At 27.4% G+C, this 22,079-nt stretch overlaps 1 protein-coding gene and 1 long non-coding RNA gene across 4 annotated transcripts in view; one reads left to right on the top strand and one right to left on the bottom strand.

Moving 5' to 3' along the window:
• LOC122505678 (netrin-1-like) overlaps window positions 1-22,079 on the top strand; it is a 746,647-nt gene that overhangs the window by 251,650 nt on the left and 472,918 nt on the right. The gene's annotated exons all lie outside the window — the stretch shown is intronic.
• The window catches only part of LOC122505682, a 136,941-nt gene continuing 116,938 nt past the window's right edge, over window positions 2,077-22,079 (bottom strand). The window contains exons 4-5 of one of the 2 annotated variants that reach the window (XR_006301933.1): window positions 3,602-3,733; window positions 2,077-2,392 (exon numbers count right to left, since the gene is read on the bottom strand). This is a non-coding gene — a long non-coding RNA (uncharacterized LOC122505682). Of the gene's footprint in view, window positions 2,393-3,598; window positions 3,734-22,079 lie in introns of those variants that run through there. The other variant, XR_006301934.1, reaches the window with a different exon arrangement.

Raw genomic sequence — 22,079 nt, 5'->3', positions numbered from 1 at the left:
TTGTCTTTACATATATTGGAATTAAAACAAATCCTTTATATTTGTTAGAATTATGTTTATCTTTCTGCTGACTCTAGATTTTTTACTTTACTTTAAATTATTTTATGCTTTTGTATGAATCACAACTTCTTTATATTTATTCTTTACTCTTTTATTTTATTATTTTCTTCAATTCTCTATTCTCAATATTTATTTCATAAATTCTCTTTATTTATTTTCTTTCACTTTATTTCAATATTTTATGTTTTTTTTACTTCATCAATTCTTTCAATTATGCACTTCAATTATTTTATTTTATTCAAACATATGTATTCAATTCAACCCTTTTTACTTCGATTTAATTGTATTTTTCTCAAATAAATTCACTTCTTCTTGAACAAACTTTTCTTAATTTAACTCTTTAAAACTTCTGAGAAATATTTCAACTTTGAACACGGCTAACTTGCCGGACTTCGAAAATGCCTGGCCCAAAACTGCCGGCTATAACTACAGGTGACTACGACCTGGACTAAACTGCGGGCCTAAACTGCCGGCTACAACGGCCTGGCTTAAACTGCCCAGATTTCCCAGTGTCAATCAATTTTATTGAAAGACGATTTAGTGGGGAAATCGTATGTTAAGTTTATTGCACTTGACTGTTGCCAAGCCAATTCTGCAAGCTTGCAGATTTAGGCAGTGGCGCGATCCGAGTTCAGTGACTTAGATGCACCACTCCTTATATTGAGCAATTTACTTTTTATATTTTCTAACTATTCCTCAAAAGGGTCAATAAACTGTTTGTCCAAGAAAAGGAATTTATTAAGAAATACCGTGTTTTATTCTTAGGTTTTTCACTTCAAATTGTGAATCTTAAAGGAATGTAAAATTCTATTAAATCTATTATTTATATAAAATTAGATTTTTATCCGATTAAAATACTTTAGATTTAAATATTCAAAAAGAAGAATGTCCCTTTTGTGAAATTACAAAGGGTTGTATTTTGTGTAAATGTTTTTGTGATGTTTAACAAAATCTCATGTTGCGTGTAATTGTTGCATGTAATTTTAGTTTAAATATAATTAAAAAAGGTATTAACAATATAAAAAGTTACGGAGTTCGGCCGTAACACAAAATATAAACAGATATTTAAAAACACCTAAAAAAAATATTTCCTGCTCGAGAAAATTTAGTCAACTTACGTACAGAAAACCTAGCTGCGAGCTGTCTCGTGAGTTATATATCAAAACAAGTTACTGAGGACACAAACAAATGGCAATACTTGGCTCTGTTCAATATCAAACTGTAGATCAGAAATCGGCGGTGTTGCACATCACACCATGTTTCACATCACCCCACAACACCCTATATAATAAGCAGCAATGTTGACAAAGAGCGTTGTGAACAATTTTTCTATACTCAGCTAGTACTTGTCGCCGAATCTTGTCTGAACTTTGAGAAAACAAAAATTCCGTACTGCACCAGCACTAATTGTCGAAGCTCGGCTGGACTACGGCCGAACAATCGGCTGAATACTAAGCCAGTGGTAAGCATCGGCACTACACTGGCATTTCCCATTGGTTACATGTATAATTACATACATTTCGAATCGAATTAATCCAAATTTCATTTATAATCCAGTCAGTTCGTTGAGATCACGTGACTTGTGCTACAAAATTTATTCCCATATATGAAACGCAAAGACCCACACACACCTGTAATGCATTATTTATTCTCAATAATTCTAGTCATGAGGTCTAGGAATTTTATTTTCATTTTGCACGCCGCCCTTTTGCAAAGTTATATATATATGAAGAGATTAATGTCAACGATACTCACATGGTCTATTCAACATGGTGTTCACGCGCTTTCAATTATAATACGTAACACCTTTAATTAATATTAGTTAAAATTATAATCCTTACAGTGGGTTAATTATAAAAACTTTCAGATTAATTTCTATTCAATGATAATAAATTACTCTTACCAAAACTATTATTTTCGGATTAAATTCATTATTATAGAATAATAATTATATACAGAAAGTTAAAATACATTTATACAATTTAATAACTCTCGCCTGTTTAGTAATAAGAGATTTCGCTCTATTTTTGTAAATAAGAAAGTCATTTATTATTATTTCTAATAGCTTTAGAAGTTTAATTACTATCACTAAATTGTGATTTTATAAATGTCTATAATCTCTTTAAACCGATGAAAATTGATTCTCATAGTTACAGGTTGAGACACGTGAAATGAGATTAAATTACACACGAATTTCTCACGTTCAGTTGTTCATTTCTTGATATTCGTCTTACTTTATTTTCAATCCGTTCTTCAATATTTTCAGTTTATGTTTCTTTTTCCTAAGTTTGTATTTTGACTGAAAAAAGTTTGTCCAATAATAATTAAACTCCTGTAATACATACAAAAACCTAAATTTTAAGTACATTTTCACAAATCTTGATTTACATATAGGTATTGTATTTTATATTTACTATTTATATGATTTTTGAAGTAAACGTTTAAAAATAAATTCGTTTATTTATCGGAGATTTTTTGACTATTTTATGTGTTTTTCAATTCCTACATTACCAGTCAAAATTGAGAGACCACCCATTTTCAGGCGAATGAAAAACGTTTTAAAACATAAAATGTATGGAAAATAAAATTTTTTTCAGTTTATATTTTAAAAGATGATAAAATTTTGAAAAGAACAAGATATTTCAGAAGTCGTTTGGCCAATATTTGATTTAGATATTTTTAAAACATAGTCATTTTCAATGTTGTACAAAAATTTGAATAACTTCTAAAATAATGAACGCATTTTAATGATCTTAGGCTTATTTTAAAGGTCATTTACTACACTATAAAAATTACTTATAGGCATTAACGGGTAATTTTTTTCTTAGAAAATGCAGGCCGTCAAACTTGGACCAAAAAAATTCAGAAAATTTGGAACAATCTTATTAACAGTCATATAATTTTGAAAGTTCAAACATATTTCTTGTATTATTATCTTGAAAAATCTATATACCATATTATGTTTTATATATTTTCTAGAATAGTTTTTAGTACAAAAAAATTGTTCCAAATTAAAAAAAAAATGTTGGTCCAACTTTGACGATGTGCATTTTCTAACAGAAAAATTAGACGTTAACGCCTGTAGGTAATTTTGATAGTTTAGCAAATGAGCTTTAAAATAAGCCTAAGATCATTAAAAAGCTTTTACTATTTTAGAAGTTATTCAAAGTTTTGTAAAACATTGAAAATGCTGATTTTTTAAAAATATCTAAATAAAATATTGGCCAAATGACTTCTAAAAGATCTTGTTCTTTTCAAAATTTTATTATCTTTTGAAAAATAAAAAGAAAAAAATTTTATTTTCTATACATTGTATGTTTTAAAATGTTTTTCAGTGACCTGAAAATGGGTGGTCTCTCAATTTTGACCAGTAGTGTACCTGTAAGTTTTTTTTACACAAAAATTTTTTTAATATATTTGCATCTTGACCTATGAGACTAATAACATTGGTAACAATTAAGGGGACAGTACACCCTAGAAAAAGAGAAAAATAGAAATTTTCTAAATGCAATTTTTGATATGAATAAAAAGAGATAGGTACCTAAATAAAACTTTGCACATATATTTTAATAATATAATATTTTACACAAATTTTTTTTCAAAATTTTCTGGCTGGTTTTTGTCCCCTGCAGGTTTTTGAATAAAAACGCGTGATTTTGGCTCACTGGAACGTCTGAAAAAAATAAAAATAAGTGTGTTTTAATCAGCATTGAAAGCAGTATAGAATAAACTAAAAGAAAAATTTATTGTCAAAAAATAAAATTTTAAATACAGAAATATAAATTATGATCCTAAGAAACATTTTACAGCAGAAAAAGAAAAATCAATTTTTTTGAAATTCTTATCCAGAATATATCACATGCAAAAAATCACTGTGAACCCTGGAAATAAATTGATTAATTATATATAGTTTTATAAATTATTATTTAATACAAATTATTTTTTTTGTTTTCATTTCTACTTATTTGGTAATAATTTTAATGTAAAATAATTTCTTTGCTTTTTGTTTCAGGTGAGTTAAACATATGCTTCATGTCGAGTTTACTTTGTAAGTAAATATAAATATAAACACACCTATATTAACAGAAAATATATGGTTTTTTAATTTTAGTTAAAGCAGCCACCGCATAAATACTTTTTTGAAAGGTCTTTCAAAGCACCTATTGATTTTTAATATTTTGTATCGAAAATTTTATAAGTTACTCATTTCACATTGAACTTTAAGATATAACAGCGTGCTGAAATACAAAGATTTATTTATTTTTTATTAAAGATCATACGTTTTTCCCCGTTTTAACCCATCCAGTTACATTAATACCCTTAATTACATCAAAATAGTAATTAAGGTTAAGAAACTTTCCATAGTTAAAAGTAGTAAGACGAAAAGAATTCAGTAATTTGTTTTTTATGTATTTTACTTAAAAACTTAAAAAATATTGGTACAAAAAATTTTTACTTTATAAAAATGTTTAAATCATTTTCTTCAGAAAGTTGTTGATGGAAATTTTGGTATATGTGACCGGGTCTGAGAAAAGGGACCTACTTACCAAAATCAACTTTTCGAGAAAAACGCGTTTAAAGTTTTCTATCCAAATAGATTAGATTTCTTGAAACATTTTACATTTTAAATTAATATATAATGAGTGTTCTTTATGTATTTTTTTATGTTGAATCCGATTTTCATGGTTAAATAATTGTTCAGACAACCCTGTAATTGTTATAAACAATTTACTTTGCAAAAGTCAAATTATGGAATGTTCAAAATTAATTTAAAAGACTTCCGGATGTCTTAGAGGTCTGAAATATTTTATGCAAGTTTAGAACTGATACAATAATCTAAATAATTCTGAAATCTACAATAATCCATAGTTATTTTTTGACTTGCACAACCAGGTTGCCGATGACGGGTATACTTGGGGATCATCTTCGAGGAATTAAGTCGAATTTTTTGTAAATGGTTTAGGCATTCAATTTAAGATTTAGGCGAAATATTCTTGACACTTAGACAACCAAGAGTAATTTTTGTCTTAAAATTACTTATATTTTCATAAAAAAAATTAAAAAAATTTTTTTTTTTAAATTTGTTTAAACAATTGCAAAAAAATTTTAACAACAATTGGGACTAATTGCATTATATTTCTAGGACCTTAAACTATAAGAAACCATCATAAAAAAATCGATTTTTTGGTAAGTATAGCTCCCTTTTCTCAGACCCGGTCACATATACCCAGGAGGAAAAGTCGGATCCCAAAATGCAACCGGCGCGGAACAGATTAGGCTCCGACTTTCGGATCCGCCTTTCTACTTTCGTCAGTACTGGCGCGGTACTGGATTTGTTCCGTCTGCGGATTTTGCGTTTCGCGTCTGCGTCACGCGTTTCTCACTTTTTTTTCGTATTGTAGAGGCAGCATAAAAAGTGTGCAAATGACTGCGTCTGCGTCGGTTGCTATAGCAACACATGCTAAAATCAGCGCAACGCAGTCATTCGCACACTTTTTAAAACCTATTGGAGAAAGGCCTCTACGGGCGTTGGAGGAATGACGGATGTTAGGTCTGTACTGCCGTACTGACGAAGAAAGTCACTATCTACATTTTTGACGAAAAATGAGTTTTTTATACCGTTGGATTCGTAATAAAAATTAAAATTTAACTGTGCAATCCATAATTAAAAATATTATTTAGTTTTGGAGATAATTAATGCTTAATTGGCCTATCTACATCGATTTTGGTGAAATACTGACGAAGAAAGTCACTATATCTACAAAACAGCAGTCCTATCTACAGAAATTTCAGTATTTCGAGCCTCAGTGGCCGAGAAAAACTGATTAAAAAGGCACATGTACATAGTACGTCAGTAAAGTGACTCGAGAAGACCGATCGATACTGATATACATATATATGTTACGGTTAATGTGCGAAGTTGGTGAATGTGCACATTGACCGGTGAATGTGCACATTACCCGAATTGGGCGTTAGTTGGATGGTGAATGTGAGAATAGCGAGACGCATGAAAACTCTCCAATTTTTATTTTCCGAATCTTTATTTTATCGAAATTCTTTTTATCTAATAAGAATAATTTATAATTTCTTTTAACATTCGGAGAACAAATGGGGTCTTTTTGACCCCACGCTTTTTTACGAAAAGCTTTTTATCTTTTTTAAATATTTTTAATAAGGAATTTCAAGTATACAGACTTATTCTACAGAGTTTAAACTATAATTAAAAAAAATTTTTAGCTTGATTAGATGATCAGTTTAAAATTGTTTGAGCTTTGAAAAATAGTCAAAAAAAGAGGTGTGTTCTCCGAGGGTTAATCGAAAGAATAATTGTCAAAAACATTATTTTTTGAATGACTAATTAACAAAATGTTTAATACTGCGAAAGAAAATTTTTTAAAATCTTCAAATAACTGAATTGTTCCTAATAATATTTTTTTAATATGTGTAAATGTTCCAAATTCTAAAGTCTCTAAATTTTATTTTATCGAAATATCATTTGCTATAAAACTTTTTTCTTATAAATGTTTTTCAAAATCATTTTAACTTTTTCAAATTAACATTACTCATAATTTTCATTACTCCTAATCATTCTTCTTTATAATTACTACATTTTCTAACTTGTATTTCTTCTAACTATAACTTTACCGAATTGTCACTTCTCATAATTATTATTATATCGAAATAGTATTTTTCAAAATTTTTGTAATATCTAATAACTTTTTATACAAATTTTTTTATTGTATAATAACCAGTTTTTATAATTTTATTTTATTCGAATAATTATTTCGTATAATTTTTTTCTTACCGAAATTATATTTTAAATAATTTTTTTTAATCGATTTTTTATTTTTCCTAATATTCATTTTTCCAAATAATTCTTTTTTATAATTTTTATATTTCCTAATTCGTATTTTACATAACATCCATTTTTTTAACATTTAAATTCTCTAATTTATTATTTTCCTAACCTATAAATGTCATAATAAGAATTGCACCGAATAGTTATTTCACCTACAGAATATCCGGTTTCGACGTTTCCCATCTCTGAAGAATATGGCGCCAAATTTGAAAAAAGTTTATTATTTTATTATTTAAAAATTATTAATTATTACAAATATTGTTTAAAACAATTTCCCTAATGATATTTAGCGTAGCTAATTGGTTTAAACCATGAACAATATTTGTAATAATTAATAATTTTTAAATAATAAAATAATAAACTTTTTTCAAATTTGGCGCCATATTCTTCAGAGATGGGAAACGTCGAAACCGGATATTCTGTAGGTGAAATAACTATTCGGTGCAATTCTTATTATGACATTTATAGGTTAGGAAAATAATAAATTAGAGAATTTAAATGTTAAAAAAATGGATGTTATGTAAAATACGAATTAGGAAATATAAAAATTATGAAAAAGAATTATTTGGAAAAATGAATATTAGGAAAAATAAAAAATCGATTAAAAAAAATTATTTAAAATATAATTTCGGTGAGAAAAAAATTATACGAAATAATTATTCGAATAAAATAAAATAATTTGTATTAAAAGTTATTAGATATTACAAAAATTTTGAAAAATACTATTTCGATATAATAATAATTATGAGAAGTGACAATTCGGTAAAGTTATAGTTAGAAGAAATACAAGTTCCCGTGTGGAAATTTTCTAATGGCCCTTTATTGGTTCTACCTAGATTTCCCCTTTATTAACTTGGTCCTAGCTTGTTTATCCTTGTAGGCCCTATAGGTTAAAACGTCACGCTCTTCTAGCCTGGTTCTACCTAGAGAATCTAGTTAGGCCCAATAAAAGGAACAGTTTAATTAACTATTTAAAAAAATTATTTATTCTTATTTATTATTATTGAGATTCATTATTTTATCTTTTTTTACCTACTTTTGTTATCATGTAATTTATAATACTTAATTCCTATATATACTAACAGAGAAAAAATCCTCACACGTTGGGAGTTGAACGCACGACCCTAACATTCGTAAACCGATAACCTAACCACTTAACCACGCTCGCTCGGTACGATGCGTTGCATGATACTTCAGGTTATTCTTATGTCATCATAAGTCATATGAACTATTCCATTATAAATTCCTCAAAATAATAAAACTGAAGTCAGTAACATTTTTGTTGACGCAAAATGAGAAAAGAATTTTTTTAAAGATCAAGATGCAAATAATGTCTGATAAATAGTATATTAAGCAACAAGAGGAGAAAGGCAGCCATTTCTTTACGGTGATTTTTGTGACACGAGTGGAGGTCGAGGGCGCCCTCGACCTCCACTCGTGTCACAGAAATCATCGTAAAGAAATTGGCTGCCTTTATTCTCGTGTTACTTACGATATTTTTTATTCCTAATGCACAAAAGCGGCGATTTCAGATAGCAGACGACAGGGAGTAAAAGTCATTCACTTGTTCGATTTGTTTGAAAATGGCGGCCGATTTCTCCCTTGGGCAAGAAAAATGCATGTGAACAGCTAATTTTCTTGCCCTTGGGAGAACACGGCCGCCATTTTCATACGGTCGAAGAAATGAATGACTTTCCTCCCTGTCGGCTGCTATCAGAAAGCGCCGTTTTTGTGCATGTGGGATAAAAAAGAACTTAATTGTTCTTTTCATTACATCCTGCATAGATTTTTAATCCAATCGGGGAGGGAAAGTCAATTGTTATTTAAAAATTGAAGTTTTTATCTCATTTCGTCGACGTAAACGTTAGAAACTTCAGTTTCATTCAACAAAATATGATTTCAACAAAAGTTAACAAATCCGTGAACGGTTTTAAAAATTTAACTTGAAAAATATATTGTAACGAAAATTTTAATTGAGTTAATTAACTGAAGCTTAAATCAAAGCTCATGAAACTTTAAATAAATCTTTAATGTCAGCAGTTTTTCAATGTTGGGCGCAAAAGTTAACTGAACATTGCATGAAGTAAAAATTTTTTTTAATTTAAATGAATTTTTTCTTTAAAGGAGGAAGTTTAAAGAAAATTTTAAAAAGTTTTGAAAAACTTAAAAAATTAAAGAAAATTGTAAACATTCATGCAATGTTTAGTCACCTTATGCGCCCAACATTGAAAAACTGCAGACATTTAAAGATTTATTTTATCTTTCATAAGTTTCGGAACTAAGGATATGCTGTAAATATACTGGTGGCCAAGGAGAAATCAACATAACCTTTAAATTCAACTTCCCAGCAAACACTGTTACAGATCTGTTACAGAACTGTGACAAATAATTAAAGAACATGTGATGTAACTGGTGACTCACAGGGGACTCACTGGGTACGCAAAATGTCGTAGTCAGAAGGTTGTCACAGTTAAGTAACAGATCTGTAACATGGTGACGAAGATACTTGTCACAGTTCTAGAACAGTTACAAATTTCTGTTACTCATATCTGTCATTAAAAAATATTTTAATTAAAATTAAAAAAATATTCCACGCTGTTCTCGCATGTCATACATACCCGGAATATTTATACATCCCGTGTGGAAAAATATTGTGGCAGTCTAGAGTCCAATGATTTCCCGATTAGCAATCATCAAGTCCGTCTAATTCTAGAGGGTCCATCAAGTCCCGAATCAGTGACTTAACAGATTGGCTTATTAGAAAAAATCTAAGTCAAATATGTCCGTCTAGTACGGTGTTATTAAGACCGTCTAGATTTGGTCTAGGATGTTATATGCGCATGCGTCGATGTATGCCCAGCTGTTAAGTAACATGGCGCCTAATGGCGTCGCGTCGTTTGGCGTCGTTAGATCAGTCAGTGTGTGATGCATTTTGTTTGTGAATTATAGTATTTGTTGTGGTTTCTGTTTTACGTGAATAATAATGTGCTATGTTGTTGTTGTTTTCTGTATAATTTAATTTTAAATGTGCCCTGAAAAAATAGATTTTGATGTGTTTCTATGTGTTTTGACTAGTCGGCTGAAGCTAGCAGTCGTACTCAGCATCAATGTTTAGGCGTCATCTACCAATATGCCTCTCCTTCAAATTTTGTAATACTTAATGATTTAAAAAACCATCGAGTATTGTTATTTGGGAATCAATATCCACTAAATAGTAAATTTAGTAAGTTTTTATTTATTAATTTCATTAATTAGTGGTTGACGCCTAAAGATTGGTGCTGAGTACGACTGCTAGTTTCATCCGGCTGTTTTGATTTGCAGTAAATTTTATTTTACAAAAAGACTACTATATCTCCAATGCCAAAGATTGGGAGAGACACAAAGCCTTACGCTTAAAGAAAGTTGAAGTGAAAAATACAGAAAGTTAAAATATTTTTTTATACTTTTTATGTAAAAAAAAGTCATCAAAATTATTTCAAATATAATTAAGTTTTATCATTCTAAGAATAGTTGTCATAACATATAATGAGAAATTTTGAATAGACGTAGATTAGAATTTGGGTAGCTCCATGCCTAAAAAATCAAAGTTGTCCCCTACTTCTTCGATTTTGTTGAAACTTCGAAATTTTGAAGTGGAATACATGCCAGTAAAAAACCCTAAATCGATTTCGAAAAATTTTGAAAAATTTTGGATTTACGAGGTTTTTAAAAATTTTTTTGAAATGTTGAAAATGGTATATCTCAAAGGAAAATGAATAAAAATTAATGAAATTTTCAGGGAATGCTTATTGTTTACAGACAATTTAAGAAAATATTTTATAAAAAATTTTTATTTTTTTTTAAACAAATTATTTAAAAAATAATTTTTAAATAAACAATTTTTTGAAAAGTGCCATTTTTTTTTGCTTTTAATAACAATGATTCGATTCCCACTTATTTCACGAGTGTTTTCCAAAAAAAAAATCGATGGAGGGTCTGAAACTTTAGGAGATATTGAATTTTTTGTCCTGGCGCGCAACCGTAAAAAGCGCATTTTCAGGCTATACTGTACATACAAACTAATGTTCAAAATCACCTATAAGTCGTAAATTTTAACCGAATTCAATTTTTCTTTTTGGAGAATGTCAGGCAATAAATTTGTAAGAATACTGTGCATTTTTTAAATTTATATTTGTTTAAACAAATTATTATTATTGTTGTTAATTACTAACTTTTTACATATTGTACCTAGAGAGGTGTATTTTTTCCAATTTTGTAATTTACCGGACCTTACATAAATACAGATGCAGATTTAAAACATAATTATTAATGTTTAAGCAAGATTTAAACAAATTATTATTGTTTATTTCTAATTATTTACGGAATAGTATACTAGAAAGATGCAGTTTTTTCTAATCATGCAAATTTACCAAACTTTTTCAAATTCCGATTTACATTGAAAATAAAATTATAATTTAAACAAAAATAAGAATAAAAAAAAAAAATTAAAAAAAAAAAAAAAAATTAAAATAAAAATATTAAAATTATTAATAATAATAATTAATAATAAATAATTAATAATAATAATTAAAAATTAATTAATAATAATAATTAAAAATTAATTAATAATTATTAATTATTAATATTATTAAATATTAAAATTTAAAAATTGTTTAAGTAATATTTGTACTTTTAATTTTAATCTGGGTATGTCCATGTCAAATAAATTAAAGTTGTCCCCTAGTTCTTTGATTTCTATGAAATCAGAAGTTTATTATTATTATAGCTCTGGAATAAAAGCTTAACAAACATAGTTTTTTAAAACAATTATTGTTATAATCATTTTTAGCAACAAAAATTTAATAAATTTTATGAAATATTTTTGACGAAGTAAATAATGATATTGCATACCTACTAACGATAGGATAAGTGTGTTAGTTGTGTTGCGGTTTATTGTTATAAAAATTTTTATTATCAAAAAATTAATAAATTTTCTTAAATTTATATGACAAATTAAATAATAATATCATTATTTACTTCAGTTAAAACTCATCTGTTTAAAATAATTGTTTATAAGAATTGACTTGGTTAAAAAATTGTTTAAATAATTGTTAATAACAATTAAATTAAATATTAATTGTGTTATTTTGCTTTCCAAAAGTTAATTTTACTTAATTTTGTAAACTCAATAAAGTGTTTTTATTCTCAATGTCTCCGAAAGTATTTAAATTTAAAAGCTTTCAATATAGGCAATTTGTTATTTATTTAATATTTATAATCGTGATTAACAAATAATTATAAAATCGTTTTCACACTTTTCATTATCATGTGTTCTGTAACAATTTTTCGAAGTTTTATAGAAATCAAAGAACTAGGGGACAACTTTGTTTGGTAAATTTGCATGATTAGAAAAAACTGCATCTTTCTAGTATACTATTCCGTAAATAATTAGAAATAAACAATAATAATTTGTTTAAATCTTGCTTAAACATTAATAATTATGTTTTAAATCTGCATCTGTATTTATGTAAGGTCCGGTAAATTACAAAATTGGAAAAAATACACCTCTCTAGGTACAATATGTAAAAAGTTAGTAATTAACAACAATAATAATAATTTGTTTAAACAAATATAAATTTAAAAAATGCACAGTATTCTTACAAATTTATTGCCTGACATTCTCCAAAAAGAAAAATTGAATTCGGTTAAAATTTACGACTTATAGGTGATTTTGAACATTAGTTTGTATGTACAGTATAGCCTGAAAATGCGCTTTTTACGGTTGCGCGCCAGGACAAAAAATTCAATATCTCCTAAAGTTTCAGACCCTCCATCGATTTTTTTTTTGGAAAACACTCGTGAAATAAGTGGGAATCGAATCATTGTTATTAAAAGCAAAAAAAAATGGCACTTTTCAAAAAATTGTTTATTTAAAAATTATTTTTTAAATAATTTGTTTAAAAAAAAATAAAAATTTTTTATAAAATATTTTCTTAAATTGTCTGTAAACAATAAGCATTCCCTGAAAATTTCATTAATTTTTATTCATTTTCCTTTGAGATATACCATTTTCAACATTTCAAAAAAATTTTTAAAAACCTCGTAAATCCAAAATTTTTCAAAATTTTTCGAAATCGATTTAGGGTTTTTTACTGGCATGTATTCCACTTCAAAATTTCGAAGTTTCAACAAAATCGAAGAAGTAGGGGACAACTTTGATTTTTTAGGCATGGAGCTACCCATTTACTAGCACTGCTGATCAGACCAGAAACGCTGGTCTATTCTAGACGATAGCGTGGAAGTTTCGTTTCAATTCTGAACAGCCGCTCGACAAGACCGTCTGCCCTGGGTCTAGAAAGACGTTAGACAGTCTATTAAGCGCTTGGTCAGCGCCCTAAAATTTTTCCACACGGGATGTCGAAGAAAATTTGTTTTGCTATTTATTTAAATATTTACAACCACGAGGTCTCGAACGCAAGACGCAGCTAGGAGTGGATTATAAATCAAACGCTCTACCAACTGCGCCACGGAGGCTCGTGAAAGGAAGTTTAGAGTTTACATATATACTCTCTAAATCTGAATATGTGAAAATTCACATATTTGTACGTTATAAGTCGTCTTCTCGATCAATAAGTGCATATACACTTATAATAAGTGAAATTTCACTCAGAATAAGTGAAAAATTCACTTATTTATAAGTGTATATGCACTTATTGATCGAGAGGACGACTTATAACGTACAATAAGTGAAATTTCACATATTCAGATTTAGAGAGTAACGAAGGAACTATGAAAATGTGCTTTGTAACTTGAAAAAGGATACTGTATTTGCAACAATAGTATAATTATGTTATGTATAATATACATTATATTTAATAATGTTAATTAAAAAATGTAAATTTTCAAAGTTACAAGCATAAGGAAAGGCTTAAAAATTACTTTTTAAATGAAAGATTAAAGCAATAAATTTAAGCTTAATTAATAAAATTTCTACATTTTTATAACAAATTTATATTCTATAATTTTTCATTTAAATATAAATAGATTTTACAAAATTCTTTGTGAAATTAATTTATCAAAAAAATTTGCTATTACGAATAATAATAATGTCAAACAATTAACGAATAATTACATTCTCGATTACATTACGTGCACCTTTAAAACATTTATGAGACTTTTATACATAATAATATTGTTTAAATAGTCACTAGAAGAATAATAAAACTGAAGAAAATTTAAAGATAGAGTAAAAAATGCTACTGATAGTAGTATAAAAGAAATAAGAAAGCAATTTGTTGTCAATAATTACTATATGAGTGATTCTCCACAAAGTGGTAACTTTTGAATATGTTAAAATTTTCTTTTTTAATTAAATTTTTTGGAAATTTTTTATTTAGATCTTTTTAATAAAGCTTGAAAATGATTATTTTATAGATATTTGAGTTTAATTCTTTCTTTAGTTTTATATACAAACAATTTAAAAATTTGTAATTTAAAGGTTAAATAATTTATTTGAAAAAGTTAATTTTGGACTGTGAATAATTATAAATAGTGTAAATAAGCAAATAATTACTTTAAACTGCTTTTATAAATAAATAAATAATATTTTTACTCATACCTGTTATTGAAATTACTTGTTTTGATACAGGTTAATCGAGGTTAATAATATTTATTCAAGAAAACAAAACACTTCCATTACGCGAAACGAAATTAGAAACTGGAGTTTACAAATCAAAGAAAAAAATTCATTGAAACCGTAAAAATTCATAAAAATAAACAATTTTTGCAGATTATTAAAGAGATTTGCTTACTCTAAATCACTATTATTTTTATTTTTTTTTATACATTTAGAATTCGGCAATTTTGTCGGTTATGGAGTTACATACCATTAAAATACGCTATAAAATAATAGTAACTTTTGTAGTTTTAAATCTAAAAATTATATTTCTTTTTGCAAATTTAACATAAATACAACTTATTAACTTAATAATATTAATGGCAAATAAAATCGCACTAAAAAAGGGAATAAAATTAATGAAAATCAATGAAATTGTAAACTCCAGTTCTAAATAAAAAAAGATTGGGGAAAATATTAAAAAAATATTTTTACACAGATTTTTTAATGGAAATTAGAAAACGACACACTAAAACTTAGTTTTTGAGATGAACTTTCGAATAGAATAAATAAAAAAACGTTTAAAATAAAGTTTGTGTAAAATAAAACATATTAAACTTCATGATTCATGTGTGGAGAAACGACAAATGTGCATTTTTTGAACATTTGCAATTGAATTACAACTTTTGTTTTAATTAAAAAAATTTTTTCGATTATGATATTACTAAAAAACATATTGAAGATTAATTATGCAAAAGTTTGAAGTAGATTAGATAACAATTTTCCAAGTTATTAAATAGGAAACAGAGGGGAAGCAAAAGTGACCACTTAATGAAGAATCACCCATATAGGTATTTTTTATAAATTATTACGAATTATATTATATTATATTAAAAATAATATGAACTACACCAAATTTGTTAGAAGAGTTTAACATTGTTCGGACAATGTTAAACTGTATATTACAGAACTGCATTGCAACAGATGTTTAGACCAATTACACAACAATGTTCATACACAGTTATAGAACAAGGTTGGAACAACAGTTACAGAAAATTTGCGACATTAAAGTTATGTAACTCTTACATCACATTGTGATAGAACTGTGACATAAGCATAATACAGAACTATTCTGTAACTAACTTGTAACTATGTTCTAGAACTCTGTTACAATCAGGTTCTATCACAGATCTATAACTAGTTAGGAACAAATGTTCTATAACACTGTAACCTCACTGTTATAGAATACTTATATAACGTGTTTGCTGGGATTATAAATTAATAAATTTGACTATGTCATATTTTTATACAACAGATTGAATCAGTAACTTATATTTTACTAATTGAATCAGTAACTTTCTACTAATTATCAGTAACTCAATTCTGATAATAGCAATTAGTAGAATTCTACTGATAATCTGTCAAATTTTACAAATGAAAAGTTAAAAGTAAACATTTCAGTTCAATATTTATTGTCTCAATCTTGCTATGAGATGTTTAAATATTACTTCAAATTACACATAAACAATTACTGATACATATTTTTAAATATATTTATAACTTATAATCTAACAAGAAGCTCTAGCTATATTACCAAGCTAGGATCAGGTTAAGGTACATTCCAAGCTAGGACCATTATAGACCCAATAATCAATATTGGCAAACCTTGGCAATTTCCACACGGGTTAGAAAATGTAGTAATTATAAAGAAGAATGATTAGGAGTTAAAGAAAATTATGAGTAATGTTAATTCGAAAAAGTTAAAATTATTTTGAAAAACATTTATAAGAAAAAAGTTTTATAACAAATGATATTTCGATAAAATAAAATTTAGAGACTTTAGAATTTGAATCATTTACACATTATAAAAAAATATTATTAGGAACAATAAATTTTTTAAGAATTGTCAATTCGGTAATATTTGAATTATATTGAATAATAATTCGGGAATATAATTATTATAATTATTAACAAATCTATAAAATAATATTTATCAAAATTGACATTTCGAAAATAAAAATATTAGTGTAAATAAGAAATATAAAAAATAATAATTTTTAGAAATGATAATTCAGTTATTTGAAGATTATAAAAAATTTTCTTTCGCAGTATTAAACATTCTGTTAATTAGTCATTCAAAAAAATAATGTTTTTGACAATTATTCTTTCGATTAAAAGAAATTATAATTAATTCTTATTAGATAAAAAGAATTTCGATAAAATAAAGATTCGGAAAATAAAAATTGGAGAATTTTCATGCGCCTCAGAATAGCATACGAATTTTGTGTTTCTACGCACTTTAACCGGTGAAATACACATTCACCAAATCGTTTTGGTCAAAGTGAAAAATTAGTATACCCCGAACAAATAGCAGGGTAGTGCAGGTATAGTCGGACAGTACCGGTGGTCGGACACTTTCATGTTTTTTGTCAAATAAATAATAATGCATTGCAATAATTACTTTAAAGTAATATACTAAACGAATATATGAAGTATGTATTTTATGAAAATAGGGTTATTTTACAAAATAATTAAACAAGAAATATTGCATTCATTATTTTAAAAATCGTGCTGTCCGAATGTAGCTGCAACCATTTTCGAGTAGCGCAATGAGTAGCACAAAGTTTTGTTTGATAATTAATTGTAAATATTAAAAATTATAGGCTTCAAATATTATATTATTAACTTCTAATAAGTTCTAATTCAATTTTCCAGTAGGAAGCAATTACAAAATTATTTTTTTACTGTATAAATCCAAAATATCTGACAGATGTCACTGCAGAATGCAAACTAGAATAATAACTGACGTTTAGAAAATAAACATTCAACTGTTACAAATTTATTGTATTTGTAAAAGTTTTATTCTTAAACAATTGACATTTCAATTTCCATTTGTTACATTTGTATTTCTATATATTATTCGTTCCATTTATATCTTTATTTATTTTTTAAAATTTATATTATTTAATTACTTATATTAAGAATTAATTTATTTATAATAATTCCTTACATTATCATATTTTATAATAATTATAATTACTGAACAAATTACTTGCTTTCAATTTCTACATTTACTAACTAACGCGTTGGTCAATGTGTACAATCACCAATTTACTTGGGAAACGTACATAATTTCTTTTGAGAATGATAGATTATTCACATTTACCAAAAAGCCCGGTAAATGTGCACATTCACCGGACTTCGCACTTTAACCTAACATATATATATCTCCCTATATTACAAAAATATATCGCTGTCGCCGCTGTCACCGCTGTTTCAAGATTCTGTAAGGGCGCCCTATCCCAAAGGGGCCGTCAAAACTTATGTCAAAATTGACCTATTTTTTTACCTATAGGTCAAAAAGAGGATAAATAACGACCTCGCATTACGTCAAAATCTATGTCTAATTTGACCTATTTTTTGACCTGTAGGTCAAAAAGAGGATAAATAACGGCCTCACATTACGTTAATATAGGTCAATCTTGCGGGCAGTTTTGACCTAGGCGTCAAAATTTGACAAAGAATTCCCGCTACCCTCAAAATTTAGGTAAATTTTAAGGGCAGTTTTGACCTACGCATCAAAAATTGACAAACAGTTTCTGCTACCCTCAAAATTTAGGTCAATTTTGAGGGCAGTTTTAACCTTCACATCAAAATTTGACAAAGAATTCCCGCTACCCTCAAAATTTAGGTCAAGTTTGAGGGCAGCTTTGACATAGAGACGTCAAAATTTGTCAAACAATTTCCGCGCGCAGACTTAATGATGAGGTGAAGTTTGGCATCTGACCTAACAATGTAAGGTAATTTTAAAATTGTGTTTGCTCTTACACCTATAATTTTGACCTAATTTTGACGTTTTATTTTTACTCCCTCATTTAGTTACGTCATAATCTATGTGTAATTGAGCCTCCCAATTCAAGAACTCGCCCGACGCTCGGATGAACACTCTAACGCCAGTCAAACGTTAAGAAAAGTCACAAAAATTAAAATTTGAAATTTTGATTTTTTAGAAGCACTACCTTGTAGGAAATTGAATAGCGCATCTTTTTTTCCTTTGAATTTTTTTCGTAGGATGAATATTGTCGGAAATAATGACGAAAAATGGTAAAATTTTGTTTTTCAAATTTCATTGCTTTTTAAAACATAAATCATCGTATCTTCGACAATTAATGTCGAATTGACTTCAAATTTGGTATGCAAGTCTATTTGGGTTCTGGGAAGACGATAAAATGATCAGAATGTAAAAATTTCCTAATTGTTCACTAATTTGTTAATGTAAATAAAGGCTTGTCAATTTTAGGTTAACTTACCTTCGTCGACAAAAAGTCTGCGGTGAACTTTCGAATTGAAAAAACTTCCAGTGAGACATTTGTTTATTAGTATATAAGGAAGTTTTTTGGAAAATATTAGATTGATTTAGTAAAAAATGTGGAAAATATTAAGGTTTAAAGACAGCGCGGAGAGCGCGACATCGAGTCGCGGCGTGCAAATATCACTAAACACCAACTTTATATGACGTCAGTTGTTGAATGTGTTCTTATTACCTCGGTTATTACTCAGTACTTTAAAAAAAGCATTAAATAAATTATTGGGATATAATTATAACGCTATGTTTAACATTATAACAAACATAAAAATTCTATAAATAATAAAGAACTATCAACAATTCGCGCGGCTAACTTTTTACTACATTTTATAAATAAAATTAGCAATTTTAAAAATAATAGAATTTGAAAACTTTCTAATTTAAATTTTTGTTGAAAACACTAAAAAAATTCAATTTTGGAGAAATTACAAATAATTGCAGAAATTCAACTATTTTCAAAAAAAAAAAATAATAATAAAATTCTTCTTATAAAATTCAACTATGTACAAAATTTGAAAAAAAATTTTGTAAAAATCCCGATTATCTTTATAAATAACAAAATTCTTTTCCAAAGTTTAATTATTTTCCTAAATGTCAAAGAAATTTAATGCTTTTTTTAAAGAACTGAGTAATAACCGAGGTAATAAGAACAAATTCAACAACTGACGTCCTACACGGAAAAAATAAGTCGCGGAAATTTTCCTCGACTTTGTTGAAGACTCTCGGATTTAGTGGAAAGTGTTTTAAAAATCATATTCACAGTTTTTGAAGAAATAGACTACATTTGAAGAAACTTTCCGCGACTGTCGAAGAAAATGAAGACTCCACGCGCATGTAACCGATTCCGCCACAGTCGCGGAAAATTACAAACCTGAATTTACTCTACAGCGTTCTAATTTTTAATTGACAGTCGCGGAAATTATTTAGAATTTTTTAATGTATATATTAATATCGACACATTGAATAATAAAAATAATAATAATCTTGACAATCAATTGTCATAAATTGTTAAAAAAAAATGTTAAAAAAACAGTGTTTATTGGTTTTAACGCGCGCAACTTTTGTGCGCACCATTTTCCGCGACTCGTCGACGAAACCTTCTATCACGGTTGTCTTCAAGCACTTTTAGGTTTACCTAAAATGAGTCAAAATTGTGCTAACGCAGTTTTATCTGGAATCGGCCCAAGATTCCAAATTTTCATTTCCGAAAATCGTAGCTGATTCTTTTTTCGAAAAAAACCAAAAAAACATATATATATATATGGGCAATTCCACGTGAGCTTTTAGTCGACCTCTTAAAATCGGCCAAAAATATTTTTTTTCTATTCTGTATCGAAGAAAAACAGATACGTATTTTTTTATTTTTGTTTAATTGTCCAAATTCTCGAGTTATGAATTTTCGAAATTTTGGACTTGTAATTGTAGACCTATATTTAGTAGCTTATAAGTCCGAAAATATTGAGTTTAGGAAAAATTTGTCACAGAATGAAAGTTTTAGTTTTCTTTCGACTTTTAAGAAATGTAAACAAAAAATTTTTTTTAAATTTTTTATTAAAAAAATTTTTTTTTTTTTGTAAACAAATTAATTTTTTTTTATAAACAAATTAATTTTTTTTAACTTTAGCCCGGATTTTTTTTATTTTTTTTAAATTTATTTATTCCTTATAATATAGAGGAAGATTTTCCAAAAAATCCCGAGAGGTGGGACTGATGTGTTGAATGAGTTTTAAAACATTTTCAAAAATTACTTGCAATCATCACAGTGGGATTTTCTTACAATTAACTTCTAAAATTGTCTATACAGCGTAGATCCTTTAATTTAAAAAAAGAACTCTCAAATAGATTAAAATTATACACTGTAGACAATTTTAGAAGTTAATTGTAAAAAAAATCCCACTGTGGTGCTTGCAAGTGATTTTTGAAAATGTTTTAAAACTCATTCAACACATCAGTCCCACCTCGGGACTTTTTGAAAAATCTTCTATATATTATAAGGAATAAATAAATTTAAAAAAAATAAAAAAAATCCGGGCTAAAGTTAAAAAAAATTAATTTGTTTATAAAAAAAAATTTTTTTTAATAAAAAATTTAAAAAAATTAACAAAAAATTTTTTTGTTTACATTTCTTAAAAGTCGAAAGAAAACTAAAAGTTTCATTCTTTGACAACTTTTTCCTAAACTGAATAATTTCGGACTTATAAGCTACTAAATATAGGTCTACAATTACAAGTCCAAAATTTCGAAAATTCATAGCTCGAAAATTTGGACAATTAAACAAAAATAAAAAAATACGTATCTGTTTTTTTCGATACAGAATAGAAAAAAAATATTTTTGGTCGATTTCAAGACGTCGACTAAAATCTCACGTGGAATTGCCCATATATATATGTTTTTTTGGTTTTTTTCGAAAAAAGAATCAGCTACGATTTTCGGAAATGAAAATTTGGAATCTTGGGCCGATTCCCGATAAAACTGCGTTAGCACAATTTTGACTCATTTTAGGTAAACCTAAAAGTGCTTGAAGACCACCGTGCTATGAAGTGTTAGAATAATTCCGAGACTGTTTTCCGCTACTAGGTTTCTAGAAAGTCCTCGACTTTTTTTGGAGAATTTCTGCTAAAATCGTAGAACATTTCTAAAAGTCTATAAAAGATTCGTTCATATCTGAGAGTCTTCGATTAGTCGCTGAAAATTTCTGCGACTATTTTTTTCCGTGTATAAAGTTGGTGTTTAGTGATATTTGCACGCCGCGACTCGATGTCGCGCTCTCCGCGCTGTCTTTAAACCTTAATATTTTCCACATTTTTTACTAAATCAATCTAATATTTTCCAAAAAACTTCCTTATATACTAATAAACAAATGTCTCACTGGAAGTTTTTTCAATTCGAAAGTTCACCGCAGACTTTTTGTCGACGAAGGTAAGTTAACCTAAAATTGACAAGCCTTTATTTACATTAACAAATTAGTGAACAATTAGGAAATTTTTACATTCTGATCATTTTATCGTCTTCCCAGAACCCAAATAGACTTGCATACCAAATTTGAAGTCAATTCGACATTAATTGTCGAAGATACGATGATTTATGTTTTAAAAAGCAATGAAATTTGAAAAACAAAATTTTACCATTTTTCGTCATTATTTCCGACAATATTCATCCTACGAAAAAAATTCAAAGGAAAAAAAGATGCGCTATTCAAT

The sequence above is a fragment of the Leptopilina heterotoma genome, unplaced genomic scaffold (genome assembly GCF_015476425.1).
Source record: "Leptopilina heterotoma isolate Lh14 unplaced genomic scaffold, ASM1547642v1 Lhet_362, whole genome shotgun sequence".
Lineage (NCBI taxonomy): Eukaryota > Metazoa > Arthropoda > Insecta > Hymenoptera > Figitidae > Leptopilina > Leptopilina heterotoma.
The sequence above is the reverse complement of the archived record's forward strand: the minus strand, read 5'-3'. Positions and strand labels throughout refer to the sequence as shown.